At 39.9% G+C, this 11,760-nt stretch overlaps 1 long non-coding RNA gene across 2 annotated transcripts in view; it reads left to right on the top strand.

Moving 5' to 3' along the window:
• LOC309656887 overlaps nt 1-11,760 on the top strand; it is a 268,342-nt gene that overhangs the window by 64,968 nt on the left and 191,614 nt on the right. The window lies entirely within an intron of this gene.

The following is an 11,760-nucleotide window of genomic DNA, read 5'->3' on the forward strand; positions in this document are numbered from 1 at the left end:
TGCTTCTTGAGAGGTGTACCTTTACCAATCACGGCCCACAGGACTATTACTCAGTCAACCTGGCAGTCTCAAACTGTACCCTGTGGTCCAGCAAATCAGCTGGGCCACAAATGATTTTCAGTCCAGCCTCACATCTTGCCACATTTTCCAGCTGGATGGACAAGCCCCATGAGGTTAAGTGATGTAGCCCTGGGTTCCAGAGTGAGTCAGTTGCTCAGCTATGCTGTAAACTGTGGACCCGTTCAGGCTTCCAGGACTTTTCTCTAACCAGCAGACCGCAGGGTCCCTCTCCTGCAATCAGGTCAGCTTGTCTGCAGAGAAATGGAATTAAGCTATTAGCAAGTGGTTTCTGACTCTTGCAGAAACACCAGCAACAATGGCCACTTCGACATAACGTTTTAAGAGAGCTGTTTGTTTTGGCAGTGCTTCACTATATTACACATTCCTGACACTTAATTGTCCTTGCAAAGATCAACAAAGACCTTCTGAAGCAGAGCTGGAAGCTGTAGAACTCAGCTAAGCAAATGTTTGTTAAAATGAGGAGGAAGGGGGGGGTTAGCTCTATATATTCAGCTGTACTCTGAAACGACACCATTTTCTCTACACCATCATCCATTTCCTGAACTTCCGTATCCCGCCCCTACTGCCTTCAATTCTGAAAGTTTGAAAATATGTTCTAATTCTTGGTCTCATTATTATCAAGCTGCTTCCTTTGATCTTCAAAGCCATTTGACAAGTTCAAAGCACATAAAGACACAGTGTCTGATTTTTTTTTGTTCTTGCTTTTTTAAATATAAAAGTCACATTATTATAATGATGTTAATGATAATAGTGAGCAAACACCTTAAATATCTTAGTGGACATTGATAAAGGACCCTCATGAGCTAAGAGTTGTGCAGAGCATGGACTCAAACACGAGTCTCTCTCTCTCTCTCTCAACAAAGGCAAGAAAAAAGAAAACACAGCTGTTGATACACACTTTTACTTCACCGTGTATGTGCAGTTTCTGGCCAGAGACCCAGGGGTAGATACCAGCAGGATGGGGGAATCAATTCCTGCCCACAATGAGTTAATGATCTAGCAGGATGGCGAGGTCATGCCAGTGTTAGGGATGGTTAAAATCTTTTAAATAGAGGCAGAAAAATCACCCTGTGGCTTTCCTGGGTCTTTGGAAATACTGGAAATTAAAAGCCAGTTTCTGAAGGTCATCTTTAGGGATTGAGCCACACCCACACTTTATACTTCTGGAAACATGTTCACGTTTACTATGTCCCGTGTGTCCTATCAAGAAACTCCTGAACTGGGGGGAAACTACTTTATGAAAATGGGCCCATGAGAAATGGAAATGGGAACTAGGATTCCCATCTCCAACCCTTAACTGAGGAATGTTACACGAAGAGAAAACAAGGACACTGGTTATGTTAAAATTATGCTTTATCCTTCGAATTATTAGTAAATATGTATAGAGCATTACCAAGCACGTGGTACAGAACAAAAGACATTTTATGGGCCTAATGAGTTAATAGAAGGGGGAAAAAGGGTGTCTTAAGATGCAAAGGACCTGAGAGATGCCTTTGCACATTCTGTTACCTTTGTCTGGAATACCACTATGTGCCTGGTTCACCCTTACTTCCTGTGCAAGACTCAGCTGAGATGTCACCTCCTTGAAGAAGCCAGCCTCGGTCCTCTCAAGTTCATACCCCTCCTCTGTGATCTCATATCCTTTCTCAGTCTCAAAATACAGTCTTTATTGTATTTTGTTTGAAATTACCCTGCAGAGCACTGCCCAACATTGACCCAAGCTCTTTCAGAATAAAGACACTATCTATTTTACATGTTTATCCCTAGACCCTAGCACACAGTAGGAAAGAGGCAGCAAGGAAAAGATCTTAACAGTGTGAGATCTTAACAGTGTGACTGAGAGAAAGGATGTATTAGTTTCCTGTGGCTGTTGTAACAAACTGGGTGGTTTAAAACAACAGAAATTTATTCTCTCACAGTTCTGGAGCCTAGAAGTCTGAAATCAGTATCGCTAGGTGGAAATCAAAGTATCAGCAGGGCTGTGCTTCCTTCAGAAGTTTTGGGGAGAATCTATTCTTTGTTTTTCCCAGATTCTGGTGATTGCCAACATTCTTTGACTTATGGCTACATCACTCCCATCTTCAAGGCCAGCATCTCCAAATCTCTGTCTGCTCTGTCTTCACATTGCTTCCTCCTACCTGTGTGTGTCAAATCTGCCTCTGCTTCTCTCTTAATGATACATGTGATTGCATTTAGGGCCCACCCAGATCATTCTGGATAACCTTCCCACCTGAAGATCCTTAATCACATCTACAAAGACTTTACCCTATAAAATAATATTCACAAGTTCTAAGGATTAGGACATGGATATCTTTTGGGGGGCCATTTTTCAATCTACCACAGGAGGCTTAGAAATAAATTTTTTTTATGATGACAAAAGAGTTAACAAGAAGAAGTAATTTGATGAAGAATAATATGTCATAAAATGAGCAAAGCCTTTGAAAATGAGGAAGTTGATAAAGAGGAAATAAAAGTTATTATAAAATAGGAACTAAAATATTTAATTTGGCAATCTAGGGAGGCAAACTTCATAGCCCAATAGTTAAGATCATAGATGCTGGAACTCAACTGCCTGGTTAGAATCTGGCTTCATCATTTACTGGCTGTGTGACCTGCGATAGTTACGTAACTTCCCTGTGCCTCAATGTCCTCATCTATAAAATGGTAATGACCACAGAGCTTACTTCATAGGGTTGTGGTAAAGGATTAAAAGACAGTATATTTAGAGCATTTGGAAGTATTTGCAACTATTATTTTAAGAAAACCAGAAATCTAAAAGAGGAAGTACAAATTTAAAACAGAACAAAAAGGAGAAATGTGTGGAAGATAAACGTTGATAAGAAAAGAGAACTTTTAAAATGATTGACCAAGAAGAAAGAAAAAAAAGAAATGCTGCATAAATGATGTAAGATGAAAGATATTTTTTAAAAAAGTAAATTAAAAACATTTGCAACCACAAATTTGAGGGGGAAATAGGATAAATATGTTGCATATCATAAGAAAGACCAAGTCTATAATTGAGGACACTAAGAAAATTGCAGAAAGTAGAAAAGAATGTTCCAAGGCTAGCAACTCTTCTTTCCTTTATGTATTTATGTGGTTGGTATTGTTTTTCTCAGATCTTCTATGTCTTTGCTGATTTTTTTGTCTAGTTATTCCAGTAATTGCTGAGAGAAGATTGATAAAATCTCTAAGATTGTGGAATTTTCAATTTCTCCTTTTAATTCTATCTGTTTTTATCTCATGTATTTTGAGATTCTTTTTTTAGTTGCACACACATTTATGATTGTTTATACCGTCCTCATGAATTGACCCTGTTATTATAATGAAATATCCCTCTTTATCTTTGATAATACTTTTTGACTTGTGTATTAGTTTCCTGGGGTTACCATAAAAAGTAACACAAATTGGGTGGTTTAAAACAACAGAAATTATAATCTCTCAGTTCTGGATGCTAGAAGTTCAAAATCAAGGTATCAGCAGGGCCATCCTCCCTGAAGGCTCTAGGCAAGAATTCTTCCCTGCCTCTTCCAGCTTCTTATGGTTGCCTGCAGTCCTTGGTGTTCCTGGGCTTGTAGATCTGTCAATCCAATCTCTGCCTCTGTCATCACATAGCCTTCTTCACCCTGTGTTTCTCCATGTCTCTGTGTCCAAATTTTCCTCTTCTTATAAGGACACTGGTCATTGCATTAGGGTCTGCCCTAATGCACTATGACCTCATCTCAACTTGACTATATCAGCAAAGACCCTATTTCCAAGTAAGATCACCTTCACAGGTACCAGGGGTTAGGACTTCAATATATCTTTTTGGGAAACACAATTCAACCCACAACATCTTGGAATCTATTTTGTCTGATATTCATATAGCTAGCCACTGCAGCCTTCTTATGCTTTCTATTTGCATAGTACATATATTTTTTTCCATCCATTTACTTTGAGACTCTCTATGTCTTCAGATTTAAAGTATGTCTCTTAGGCAGTAGTTTTTAAATTCCTTCTGACAATCTCTTTCTGTTGAATAAATTGTTTAATCCATTAATATTTAATGTGATTATTGATATGTTTGGGTAGGCCAACCATTTTATTTTTTATTGTTTACCTGTCTCCTCTATTTTTTTAGCCTATGCTTTTCATTTATTGCCTTTAAAAATTATTTGAATTTAACTTATTTAAATTTTCTTATTGGCTTTTTAGATGTGCTTCTTTGCATTTTTTTCTTAGTGATTGACTAGTAAATACAACATATATTCTTAACTTTTCACAGTTAACATGATAACGTGGTAACATTTTGTGTAAAATATTGAAAAGTTGCAAATATATAGAGCCATATCCACCCCTGCTCTGTCCTTTTTGTTATAGTTGTTATGTGTATTACCTATACCTATATTATAAATCCCACAAGGCAATGTCATACTTTTTGCCTTAAACAGATTTATTTTTTAAATTAAGAGAAAAAAGAAAAATTAATCTTTTGCATTTCTCCAGCTTTTTAAAAAACCATTTCTGATGCTCTTTATCCTTTTCTGAGAATACAGATATCCATCTAGAATCTTTTCCTTCAGCTAAGGAACTTCCCTTAGCATTCTCATAATGTAGATCTGCTAACAACAAATTCTTAGTTCTCTTTTATCTGAAATAGTTTTTATTTTGCCATTATCTTTGAAGGATATTTTTACTGGATAAGATATTCTGGGTTGGTAGTTTTTTTTTGTTTTTATTTCTTTCAGCACTTTAACGATGTTCCATTCTCTTCTGGCCTCCATGGTTTTTGATGAGAATTCATTTCTTAATTGCACTCTGATCCCCTGTATATAATGTGTCATTTTTCTTTTGCTGCTTTCCAGGTTTGTCCCTTATCTTTGGCTCAATAGTTTAACTATGATGTATTTCAATGTTAGTATCTTTGTGTCTATTCTAACTGGTGTTGACAAAGCATCTTGAATCTAAGTTTTTATTTTTCAACAGATTTGGGAAACTTTTGGCCATTATTTATTCAAATATTTTTTTTCTGCCCTATTCTTTCTCTCTTCTTCCTCTGAAATTGCCTGTATGTTGAATCATTTGATATTATCTGAGAGAGCCCGTGTTCATTTTTAAAAATTTTTTTCTCTGTTCATCTACTTAGATAATTTCATTGAGTTATTTCCAAGTTCACTTACTCTTTTTTTTTTTAACATCTCCATTTGGTTATTAAGTTGATCCAATAATTTTAGAATTTCAGATATATTTTTAGTTCTAGAATTTTCACTTTTTTATTGTTTCAGTACCTCTGCTGAGTTTTCCGATGTTTTCATTCATCGAGAGCATATTTTGCTTTACTTTATCAAGAATAGTTAAAATAGCTGCTTTAACATTCTTATCTGTTACTTTCAACATCTGCTTCATCTCAGGGTCAGATGTAGTTCATTCTCTTTTCTCTTGAGAATGTGCTTCATTTTCTTGATTCTTTATATGTCAAGTTATTTGTGAATCTATCACATATATTATGAATGTAAAGTCATGAAGTTTCTGGGTTTTGTTCTTTTTCTCTAGTGTGTGTTAGTGCCTTGGCTTTAGCAGGCAATTTTCTTGGCTAGGCTCGAACTGCAAATTCTGTTTCTTTGGGCAGCAGCTCTAGTCTTGATTCAAATCATTCGCTGTAACTGAGCTGCTTTATTCTGTTCCATGCATTCACAGTTCAGAGGTCAGCCTGAGGTGTGGCTAGACAGAATTTAGGGATCCTTTCTCTGTCTCCTTTCTCTTCCCTTCCAGGATTCTTCCACTCACTTCAGTAACAGTTTCCCAGCTTCACTTTTCTGATTCTGCTAACCAGAAAGACTGTGCGTTTTTCAATCAGTGCCCTCACCACTAGGCTGCCAAATGCCAAATGGACCACATCAATCTGGAACTAAAAGCCGCAGAACTGGGGCACTTACACCACAGCACTCCAAGCATTCACTCCCCACAAGAGTCTTTCTGCTTCTGTTCCCTCTCCAATTGCTTCAGGTTGTTGCTTTTGTATTATATCCAGGTTTTATCATTGTTTCTAGAGGGGAAAGGGCATCCTCTGAGAGGGACTTATTCCATCACTATCAGAAGCTGGAAACCCATTTGACCTGCAGGATTGTTTCTTACAGTAAAGAGTTGAAAACAACTTGAATGGCCATCAACAGAGAAAGATTAAAGAGACTGCGGTCCATCATCTGCTGGAACACTATGTAGCCATTAAAAAGAATAAGATGAACCTGACTACTAAAGAGGAGAGAGCACCAGGAAATACTCTTAGGTTTAAAAGCAAGTTTCAGAATTGTACTAGAGCCTGTATAGTGGGGGCTATGTGGTGTGCCTCTCAGGTCCTCCCTTCAGGGTCAATGCCCTTATTCTTCCAGCTGCCAGGCACATTGGCTGCTGAAGGGTCACAGTGGAGTTTCGCTTTAGAAATTGCCCTCAGCTGAAGAGAGCCATGTTTTCTAAAGTACATCCCCTTCTCAAGGGCAGCTGCCATTCAATGACTGGTTAATATGAAGGTACGATGGCCCAGTCCCTTTACCTTAAAGGTCAACTCTGAAGGCGCCTCTGGAGTGCCCCATGAGACTGGCTGAGACATCGGCTGGATATGCATCATAATTCACTTGTTCCTCTGTCCAACTCCCTCACTCCCTTACAGGCCTTGTTCCAGCAATTCATTCCCCCCATTAAATCTCTTGCATATAAGCCTCCATCTCAGAGTCTATTTCTTGGGGAAACCGATGTAAGGCAGCCTGATACCTTTCAGGTAAACAAACAAACGAAACACAGTTCTGTAAGCTCATATATGTATATAAAGGCAGAGAAAACATTCTGGAAGAATATAGGTGAAAATGACAATAACATATCTTTAGGGAGGTATCTAGCATGTGGAGAGAGTATTCAATAGATACTTTAATTCACATGTGCTGTTTAATTTGTTACAACTCATACATTTATGTATATTTGTTGAATTAAAAACAAATACAGTCTGAGAGTACCCTGGAGGTCCAGTGTTTAGGACTTGGCACTTTCACTGCTGGGGCCCAGGTTCAATCGCTGGTCGGGAAACTAAGATCCAATAAGCTGTGCTGCGTGGCCAAACAAAGAAACAAAATACAATCACAAATACCAAAAAATAACTCTCCATCTCTATCTGCATCCCAGATCCTTCAAAACCTGAGCTCTAGGACCATACACCCAGTTGCTTATTGTACACCTCTACTTGGATATCTCTCAGAATCTTTACATTAAAGTGTCCCCCCAAATAAAGTCAGCATCTCCTCTCCACTTTTTGCCCTCTATTTCCTCTCTCAGTGAATGAGAATGTCACCACTCACTTGACTGCACAAACAGGGAGTGTGGATGTCATTTCTGACTTTTCTTTCTACCTCACTGCTCCATTTGCAATTCAGGTTCAAGTCCTACGGATTCCATCTCCTTAATATTCTCAGGCCCCTCAATTCTTTCCATTTGTCGCCATTATCTTATTCAGGTTACCATCCGCTTTGCCTGGATCATCGTTGCAGAATCTTGACTCTTCTTCTTGGCCCCAGTCTTGCTCCCCTTTAATCCATTCTCTGCATTCCAGCAAGGGCAATCTTTCTGAAATATCAAGCTGTTCAAATTCAACAGGTAGGAGTTTGTGTAGAATCCTTCATATTCTTCAGTTGCCATCTAACCACTTTATGACCATTTCTGCATTGGGCCTGAGAGGCAGCCTGTAGCCTGGAAAGAATAAAATGCCCCACCTAGGCCTGGGAGACACGGAGAGCGCCATTTGGGCTAACTGGTCATGTCCAGTAACAGCGTTTGTTTGTGATTCCACTGAACCCTGTGGATTATGCTATGTCCATGGACTAACTGAAGGGAGTTCAAAAAGAGAGCAGGAATGATGAGAGGAATGGAAGAAAAGAAAACATATATGGAGAAAAGTTAAAGAGATATCTATCTATTTGTCTGTCATCTATCTGTCTTTAGGTCATATCCTTAAATAGAGATGGAGGCTGAGAACTCACTCTGTCTTAAAGCAGAAAAGTGACTACAGATAGAGAAAGGGTGGGAATGGTTAAAATCTAACTCTCAGTGTACTAAGGGGGCCAGTTACCCCTGGGGTTTGAGTTTCTTAATAAAGCAAATCTTGAAAATGCTGTTAAAAAAAATAAAAAACAGAAAATTTGTGGGGTTTTTTTGAATGGCATAATTGTAGATAGATCTTTTAATTTTTTTTTCATTTCCATTAAAATTATTTTGATATTTTTGATATAATGTTAATAATAAGACCAACAGAAGAAGTTTTTAAAAATATTTATTTTATTGAAGTATAGTTGATTTACAATGTTGTGTTAGTTTCTGGTGTACAGCAAAGTGATTCAGTTATACATATACATAATAGCTTGCATCTGCTAATCCCAAACTCCCAATCCATCCCTTTCCCACACCCCTCCCCCTTGGCAACCACAGTCTGTCCTCTATGTCTGTGAGACTGTTTAGAAGAAGTCTTTTTAAAGTGAAACTGTCAGCTCCTTTTTTATCTTAATATTATAGAAAATTTTGAGTATATACAGAAGTGGAGAGAATAGTATGTCAGCCCTCATTGGTGCACCACTGAGTTTCAACAATTAGCCTCTGTTTGCCAGTCTTTTTTTTCTTTTCTTTTTTTTTAACATCTTTATTGGTGTATAATTGCTTTACAATGGTGTGTTAGTTTCTGCTGTATAACAAAGTGAATCAGCTATATGTATACATACATCCCCACATCTCCTCCCTCTTATGTCTCCCTCCCACCCTCCCTATCCCACCCCTCTAGGTGGACACCAAGCACTGAGCTGACCTCCCTGACTTGAGGACACGGGGGGAGGGTAAGCTGGACGAAGTGAGAGAGTGACATGGACATACATACACTACCGAATGTAAAACAGATAGCTAGTGCCAGTCTTCTCTGGTATATCCCCTTCACGCCAGTTGTTAAGCTATTACCTCAGCTTCAGGCCCATACTTCTGTGTGCTCGTTGAGAACCTGGGGGCTGTTCAAACCCCACTTGTGTTTTACCAGCCGGCTCCCTGTTGGACTCCACCAATGGCTGGAGGAGGAAGGGACTTGCCCCTTCCTGCTGGCTTCCTGCCAACACCACCACCCTTTCCGGAGGCAGCCGTCCCTTTCCAGACGAACAGTGGTATCTAGCTGCAGTTCCTCTGACATTCACACAACCAGCCTCATTGCCCCCCTCAAAGGCACCAGCCCCAGGTGGCCAGAGCACTGTCTGTAGTCCGGGGGTACCTTCAGCGCCCCTCCTTGAGCTCAGACACTAGCGATCCTCTCAGACGTCTGTGTTCCCGCTAAGCAGGGACCCTTCTCCAAGCCTCTAGGTTTTGCTGGGTGCAACCCCTTCCATTTATTCCCCAACCTTAGGGCAGTAACTACTTCCTGCAATTGCTACTTTCATGATACCTTAGGCTCTCTTTTTGCCTTCCGGTGACCTGGTTAATAATTCTTTGTGGTAAATTCTCTGTTACAATACGTGGTGTGGATTCTGTCTCCTGACAAGATCCTGACTCACCTACCCCTTACCCCTTTATTTTAAAAGCAAATTCAGACATTATGCCATTTCATCTGTAAGTGCTTCAGAATATATGTCCAACTTACAGGCATTTAAGAAAATTATATAACCACCATGGCATTAACAAACAAAGTTAACAGTAATTCCTCAATTCCATTTAGTAATTAGTGTGTATGCAAATTTCCTTGATCTTCCCAGTGACCTCAGAGATCTTCATAAGCATCGTTCACAGATGCCCTTGGGATGTAGGGAGGGAACAGGAACAAGGGACGTGGAAGGATGGGAACTGCTCCAGGTGGGAATTCCTAAAGAACTAGAAACTCCCTGTCATTTTCACTTGTCTTGAGGCTAGAAAGGAGATAGAAAGGACTCCTGGGAGAAGACAGGAGCTTTAAGGGCAGACACAGGGTAGTGGGAGGCCCTGGGAATCAAACAGCAGGATTCAGGGGTGTTAGCCAAATCATTATCGATTGATTGCTTTTGGACACTGTTTCCTCACCACAAGCCTGTACCGGCAACATGAGTGAAGGAAGTATCTTCAGGTCACAAATTTACCAAGGGAAAAAAAAAACTGCAAAGGGGGTGTGAGGAGACGGAGGACAGAGGCATGCTCAGAGCTCAGCTGGATGCTTAGGTCAGTTCAGTCCACAGTGGGGATCTACTCCTGACAGGGGCTGCTTTACTGGCTGTCCCCTTCCTCCTGACATAAATCTTCATTGCTTTCCCAGGAGAAGCATCGCCATGGCCAAATGGCAGTTTTCATAATGAAAGTTTCAGGGATTTATTTATCTTTCCAAGACTCTCCAAACATAAGAAGCTTAACTGGACTTGTGTGAACACTGTCAGTCACCTGTAGCCCTGAAGACCTCCTTATTCCATGTTCAGAACATAACTAAAATTAATGATACAATAAAGATGCCAAAACTCTGATCTCTGGTAAAGGCAAAGGGAAAATTAGTGAAAAATGATTGCACATTCTTCATTATATTTCAGTTTCAAGGAGGTGAGAGGGGACCCACAGAGAGGAAACACATGAGAACAATGGCCATTTTCTCAGGGACACCCGTGACCCTCTTGAGCCTCCAGGCCAGCCCCACACCAGACTGGGAAAACTTGGGTTACAAAGAAATATTATTTGCTAATCATCAATGCTGAACCATTAACTACAGTACTATATTTGCATATTATCATGTTCTCAGCAAGTCAAATTAGCTGTTCCTTACACAGCTTGGTTAGAACATCACTGAATATTTCTCTTGACCTTGAAGTCCCAGGCTATCCCAGAATGTGTTTCTTGGTTATTTTCCATGAACTGTGCAGGCTCAGTAACCGTGCAAGCTCCAACTTTTGAAGATCAAGCTGCAATGTGCTTCATCTCAATTGACAGAATTCACCCGAAGACCAGGAGAGAGAAAAGCAAGGTTCCACTTTTGCTCTGCTGTTTTTAGTGAGATGAACTGGTTAAGTCAAACTCCATAGGATCTCAGTTTCCTCATCTGTTAAATGGAAATGCCTTGTTTTCCTTCCAGGGTTGTGACAAGCATGAAATGAGAGAGTCCTTTAAAAAAACGTTAACAACTATATATGTATTGGGGAGGTCTCCTCTGAATTATTTAGCAACTCATGTGAGTCTTAAGATTGCTTCTCCTTAGGACCTTGGGAAATTCTTCAACCTAGCCTTGCCACGATTTAGCCCAAGGAGAAATGAGATTATTAATTCCTTTTCCTCTCTCCCTCAGTAGACAGTTGTGGAAGAGAGATATTAAATGGGAAGACTTTGTAAATTCTAGATTTCTTTTGGAAAAGAATCTGGTATTTGTCAAAGGCACTTATACACCTTACAAGTGAGCATCACCCTTTAGCTCCGCTCACCAACCACCATCTGCTGAACTTGGTACCTTCTCAGCCATCTGTGGGAGTTCTGTGAGGCACAACAGAAGCCAACCTGAGTCTGTCTGCTGTTCTCTCACTAATCTATCTGCTGCTGTAGCATCTTTACAGCCCAAAGCCCTGCTGCATCACTGGAGCTAGGTTTCTGCATGCCCACCCTTCCTTCTCCCCACCTTGCTTCTCCATATTCAGCTCTCCTCGCTGAAAGAGTAAGTTAATGCAAACTGATGCATTTCACAGCTTA

The sequence above is a fragment of the Balaenoptera physalus genome (assembly GCF_965194825.1).
Source record: "Balaenoptera physalus genome assembly, chromosome: 3".
Classification (NCBI taxonomy): Eukaryota; Metazoa; Chordata; class Mammalia; order Artiodactyla; family Balaenopteridae; genus Balaenoptera; species Balaenoptera physalus.